Raw genomic sequence first — 6,794 nt, 5'->3', positions numbered from 1 at the left:
AAAAAAAAAAAAAAAAACAAAAACAAAAACAAAAAAACCAAACATCTAAACCAAAAAAGATGTGAAAGGTGGAGCTCTGCTGGGTGTATACAAGAAGGTGTCCTGTGCCTAAGTGCTGGTCTACAGAGCCATTACTGCTGCAGCTGCAGTAGAAGCCCAAGCAGGTCCGGATAAAGTCTCCAAACAGGACACAGGACACAGACACTGTGTGTCTGTTTGCTTATGTGCTGTCTTAGATGTCTTAGGCCACGGGACAAACAGGATCCTGAGCCGGGCATATGTTCATTCTACTGCAATGGTCATGAGAGGGAGCCATGCTCTATATGACCAGTCCAGCTATCCTTACAACAGCAGCTCGGTTTTCTCACTCTGATCCTAAGTGTCCAGAGCGCACCTGCATTAGCAATGGAGACCGGTGATTGCAGCCAGAGTTGTAATACAACTCTGTAAAACAAGAGTTTCTCAAGCTTGTTTTCTGCCTACAGACAACAATGTATACTTTCCTCTCTAGTCTAGTCTGGGAGAGTGAAACATCCCTAGAGCCTCACAATAGATGAAACCACAGAGGGTGGGGGTGGGGTGACAACAATGAGTGAAGGCGAAGCTCAGGCCTCCAAGAGAAAAGGGACTACTGTGTGCTGAATGACCTGAGAGAGTAAAGAATTCGCCTTCAACATTCTTTTAGACAAATGCACTCTGAGCTCACATTCTTTTCTCTGGGGTAGGATGGTGTTTTGCCATAGGAGGAAACATTTAGGAGCTGACTCAGGGCAGGACTTCTTAGAGACAGACAAGCCTCAGTGGCAAACTGAGCTACAGGGTGGGGGTAGAGTCAGGGGACAGCAAGTGGACCACTAACGGCAGAGCCTACTTCTTAGCTTTCCTGCTGTGGAACTGTTAAGAGTGCAGGACAGGGTGATGGTGCACAGAATGTGCACAGCAAATACCTTGAATTCTCTTCAATTTAATGAGTCCACCCACCTCCAAGCAGTTACAAAGCGGCTTCGCAGCAGGGATAGGCGCAGGTCCATCATATTACTGTTTGTCTCTTTATGACTTGTCCTGTGAAACACCATGCCTTCATATAACACATTAGGACTGAGCGGGACCTCAGCAGTTAGTGCTGTCCAAAGCCCTAATGGTGCTTTGGACACCCTTACAATGGTAAGACCCTTGTTCAAGATCATAACTCTGGCAAGGACAGCTGTGGGGCTAGAACTCAGACTCATTGTCCTGTAGAACTCTAGTCTACTAAGTAACTTCAGTTTGACATGCACGTGTGCCCGCACGTCTGCGCACACATGGGCACATGAACACGAACACACCACATTGAAAACCTCTGGCTGACTCTTGACTTATGATTTGAACTGAGCTCATGCGTTTCCTTGACATCTAAGGATGCCCACAGAGTGCCAGGCCGCCTGCTATGCCCTCAGCGTGCCAGGCTGCCTGCTGATTCAAGCCAGACATGCGGAAGGTAAACGCCAGCCCTGACCTCTATGGTGGACCACCTGGTAGGGAAGACAGGCAGTTAAGGAATGCTTTAATGCTCCGTAATACTCAGTATGACTACTGATGAGAGTTGAACATTTGGTGGCTGGTACAGGGACAGCCTTCACTGTCACCTTCCCTCAGGGACAGGGCTGGGATTTTCCTCCTCCCAGTTTCTCTGAGTCCTACAGAACCCAGCTATTTTGATTACTTGGCCTTTTCCCCCTTTTGCTCTTTTGCTTTCTTGGCCTCTTGGTTCTCCTCTCTCCTGACATGGCCCAGCTCAGTCTGCCAGTCATGTTCACTTTAGCCTCTCCCAGATGTTTCTGCCTCTGCCCACATTCTTCCTTATTTCTATAATAAAAATCTTAACCCCTTAGGAGCCATCTTGTCCTCCTTCTCCTTCTTTCTTCAACCCATACAAGAAAGACCTTATTTGGGTTTACAGTGTCAGAGGGTGAGTCCCTGGTCACCATGGTGTAGAGTCTGGCAGAAGGCAGGCACTTAGCTACACTGGGCCTACTGTGGCCTTTTGAGACCTCAGAGCCCATCCTCAGTAACACGCCTTCTCCTATAAGGATATGCTGATCCCAGCAATTCCAAATCCTTCCAAAAGTTCATCAACTGAAGACAAAACACAAAAACAAGAGCTTGCCAGGCATAGTGGCTGTGCCTTTAGTTCCCGCACTCAGGAGGCTTAGGCAGGCAGATCTCTGGGTCCAAGGCCAGTCTGGTCTACAAAGTGAGTTCCAGGACAGCCAGGGCTACACAGAGAAACCCTGTCTGGAGAAACAGAAGACAAACAAAAAGAGAATATAGAAGCTTATGTGTAGCATTCTCCCTCAAACCATCAGTGTCGGAGCAATAGCTGAGAGTTCACATCCTGATCCACAGGCATGAGGCAGAGAGGGGCGGGAACTGGAAATAGCATGGGCCTTTGGAACTCCAAAGCCCACCCACAGTGACACACTTCCACCAACAAGACCACACCTCCTAGTCCTTCCCAAATAGTTCCACCAACAGAGAACCAAGTATTCAAATATATGTCTATGGGAGCCATTCTTATATAAACCACCACTCTGACATAGCTCTAAAGTTGGCCCTGCTTGCCTTTGAAAGCCTCTCCCTGCCACTACCTATCCTTCACTCTTTATGCCCCCATTCACAACTACTGTAGCTCATCCAGGTATGTCATGTGTTGTCATGTGATGTCATGTGGTCACCAAGTAACACAGCTGTAGTGAAATCGCTTCTCAGCTGCCTTCAGCATCAGGACCTCTCCAGCTATACTCTCGGTAGAGGCCACTGCCCCAATTCCCCAGTTGTCCCTCTGAGCTGCTCATACCTTGACCTGATGAGTCTGATAAAGGTCAGGCCCAGTCTGCCATTTCTCTCCTCCAACTCCTCCTAGCCTGCCCTCCTTCAGGAAATTAAAGGGCCCCCTGGCCACCCAGAGAGCCAACTGTATTGCCTGAACTATACTTATGTATCCTGTAATTATTAGCCAATCAGTGTTAGATTCATAAGATGAAAACTGGGGAAATTCTGATACTCTAAATGTCTATATTCTGAAGAATCAGAAAGGCAAGGGAAACTCAGATCATTTGGGCAAATGACATCATCTACACCTGTCCTTTGTTGGGCTGCATGCTGCTGTTAACCCTTTCATTCACTCCAGGATCTCTCCCTTCATGCTCCTGACCCTCAAAGGCAGAGTTGCATGTTCCCCATTGTGTCCTCAGAAAAACTCTGGGTGTGTCAGAATAGTTTCACATTGCAGTAACTTAGATAATTTATTATGGCTCAGTTTCCCTCTCTCAACTTTTGGCTTTCTAGAAGATTCCCTCATCCCTGAAAGCTTAGCAAGCTCTCACCCAAAGGGCTATCAGCACACACTTGTTCCAGGAAAGAAGACTGATAATAATGTAAAATGTAATAACTCTCAGACCAAAACTGGAAGTGAGATTGGTACAGGCAAGCAAACTCTGGGGTTTCGGTTTCCCAAAGGGGATAATTCAGCTCCCTGGAAGTGCTATGTGTGGCCAATATGTCATGACATCTAAAGCTGTCTGCATTTTCAACATATAATGGCTCTCACTGCCTCGTTACCACAGGAATATGAAATCAGCATGCACACTGATGAGTTATTTTAAGAGCAGAGCAAACAGCCCAGCCCTGGTCTTGAGTCATCCCTAAACTCGTTTCTAGAATAGTCTGAGGTAAACAAACTGGGAGGAGACGGGGACCTGGGCTGGTTCTGTGAGTGAGATGCTACCTGGTTATGTCATCATCCAAAGGATTACCAGCAAGATCACGGAAGGGACATGCACTCCCCTCCAAATGCCATGGCCACAGGCTCTTCTCTCCCGAGCAGCTTCTCCTAGCCTTAGAAGCAGACCCTACTCTGCAAACACAACTGAAAGAGATCTTTGGAAGAGAAGAAAGCCCAAAACGTCCCCAGAGAGAAGCCAGCAACCTCTAAAAATGATTACCAGAGACTGCCAACTGCCTACAAATAATTCACAGTTTACAAATGTGAGCAGGTTGCCTCATCTAACCTCATGGAATCTTATTTTTTTTAAAAAAGAGATTTATTTATTGTTATATGTAAGCACACTGTAGCTGTCGTCAGACAGACCAGAAGAGGGTGTTAGATCTCATTATCAATGTTTGTGAGTCACTATGTGGTTGCTGGAATTTGAACTCAGGACCTTTGAAAGAGCAGTCAGTGCTCTTAACTGCTGAGCCATCTCTCCAGCCCTCATGGAATCTTATAACCTGAGTTTGCAAATGGTGGAGTTTGCTATGGAGTCTTTTAATTTGTAACTATTTTTTGAAAGAAGAAAGGAGCTGGGCAGCAGTGGCGCATGCCTTTAATCCTGGCACTTGGGAGGCAGAAGCAGTCAGATTTCTGAGTTTGAGGTCAGGCTGGTCTACAGAGTGAGTTCCAGGACAGCCAGGGGTACACAGAGAAACCCTGTCTTGAAAAACAAGAAAGAAAGAAAGAAAGAAAGAAAGAAAGAAAGAAAGAAAGAAAGAAAGAAAGAAAGGAAGGAAGGAAGGAAGGAAGGAAGGAAGGAACGAAGGAAGGAATCTGGTGACAGAAAATATCACGTGTGCCACTTCCCTTCAAAGCTCATGTACTTTAAGCTTAGCCCAGTGCCCATCAGGAACATTTGCATATTTCAGTTGTGTTTATTTATAACCTAGGCATGGGTATGGGGTAAAATACTGTTATAATACACTAGATACTTCCACAGGAGTCTCTCTTCTCTGCCCCAAACTAAGTCCATGTTTCTTCCCAGCCCTGACTTTGAAAAGTACATCTTGTCACATTGTGACAAATTGTCACTGGAGTGGCAAAGAACTGGCTAAGCAGAAGTAGCTCCCCCTTCCTCCCCTTCAGCAAATCCTCTATGTAGGGAACTGAATCAACTCTTTGTACCGGCTTTAACCTTGAAAGAGGAGAGGCTCCAGCTGGATTCTTCCCAAGAAGTCTCCAGCACAGTTTTAGGAACATTTTAAGATGAAATATTGCTGTTAACTTAAAACACACACACACACACACACACACACACACACACACCACACACAGTATAGTTCGGGGCAGAACATATCTAAAAATAGGTTTGGCGAACAACATTCTGTCCCTAAAACTGAGACTGTGTGTGTGCACACACACCCATAGGTGCCCCTGTGTAACACCACACTGCAGGGAAATACTAAGTAGTTCGGAAGAAGATTCACAAGGAGGCCGTTGGTGACATTCTTTGTAGTATTTAATTTTGTTGCTGCCATCATCAGTAGTAGTGGGTAGAACATGTGTGTTCATGTTCTACAGTGCACATGTGGAGGTGAGAAGGCGACTTTGGGGAGTTGGTTCTCTCCTTTCACATTTAAGTGGGCTCCTGGGATGAAATTCAGGTCATCAGGTTTGGCAGCAAGCACCTTTATCTGCTGAGCCATCTTGCTACCCCTGGCAGAGTTCTTTTATAAGAATGTTAACATTTAAATGTTTGTCTAAATGCTTTCTAGAAAATTGTACATTTAGGGAACAAACGACTTTGTTTCATAAAGACCACTTCCAGAAAGCAAAGGAAATATCTAGAAAAATGAATAGAGCCTTTTATATCTGGAATAGAAGTATTTAAAGATGTTTTGTAAAACCCACTAGACTAACAGTGGTTGAAATAATTCACAGACTATTATCATCTAGCTAACAGAGAGGATTCTCAAAATTCCCAACACAAAGATGGTAGATGTCTGTGTGGTGGATAACCAGTTGTCACAATCCGTTCATCAGCCATTGATTTGAAATGCCATATAATACTGCACAAGTGCAAGCAATTATATTGTGTTCATTAAAATAAAATCAGGGAAAGGGATGTGGCTCAGTCGGTAAAGTGCTGGCCGAGCACGCGTGAAGCTCTGGGCTCCACACCCAGCACCACAGAAAGCAGGCATGCGGGCTCAAGCCTGCGATCCTGGCCCTCAGTAGACAGGGCAAGAGGATCAAAAGTTCAAGGGCATCTTCAGTTACCGGGTGAGTTAGTCAGGAGCTAGCCTGAGCTACATGAGATTCTGGCCTGCCTCAGAAAATCAAAAGAAAAGATTACAAGGATGATTTGAGAAATGTATTTCTTCTCAGGACTTCTCAGCATGTTCAAGTTTAATTTAATGAGATTCCTAGGCTGTGCCTTGTTTAGTTTCTGCCTAGATATTATTTTATTTTGTGGAGGCACAGTCTCTTCTTAAGGGGAAATGAACTCAGGTAAACCTAAGGCATCACTGTGTGAGGTGAGCACATAAAGAGGCAAGAAAAGCACTCTTTTTTTTTTTTTTTTTTTTTTTTTTTAATGGACTTGTTAGTTACTTCACATTATAAAAATAAACAAAATACAAAAGTAGCTAAGAGACAAAAAAAAAAAAAATTAGCCACATAGTTTATGGCTATGCCACTATACATTTAACGGCACTGTAAATCTAAACTCTGTGACAGTTTAAATTCATTATCACCTGGCAGGCTCTAGGATTGTGGTGGAGTAAAACCTCTTGGTGGGTCTGGGAGGAAGATTCCAGAGTAGATTGGCTGAGCTGGGAAGACCCTCTCTACATACAGGTGGGTGGCGCCATTCCTTGGGTTTGAGCCTGGGATGGAATCAAAGGAAGAAAGCCAGCCAACCCCACCCCTCCACCCCACTCTACCCTTCCTGACTGTAGACAGATCAGCTGCTTCAAGCTCCTGCTGCCGTGCCCTCCCTACCTTATTTGCACTCTTGAACAGTGAGCCACAGGAAAGCCTT

The sequence above is a fragment of the Mus caroli genome, chromosome 17 (assembly GCF_900094665.2).
Source record: "Mus caroli chromosome 17, CAROLI_EIJ_v1.1, whole genome shotgun sequence".
In the NCBI taxonomy this organism is placed as follows: Eukaryota; Metazoa; Chordata; class Mammalia; order Rodentia; family Muridae; genus Mus; species Mus caroli.
Note: the sequence above shows the minus strand (reverse complement) of the source record.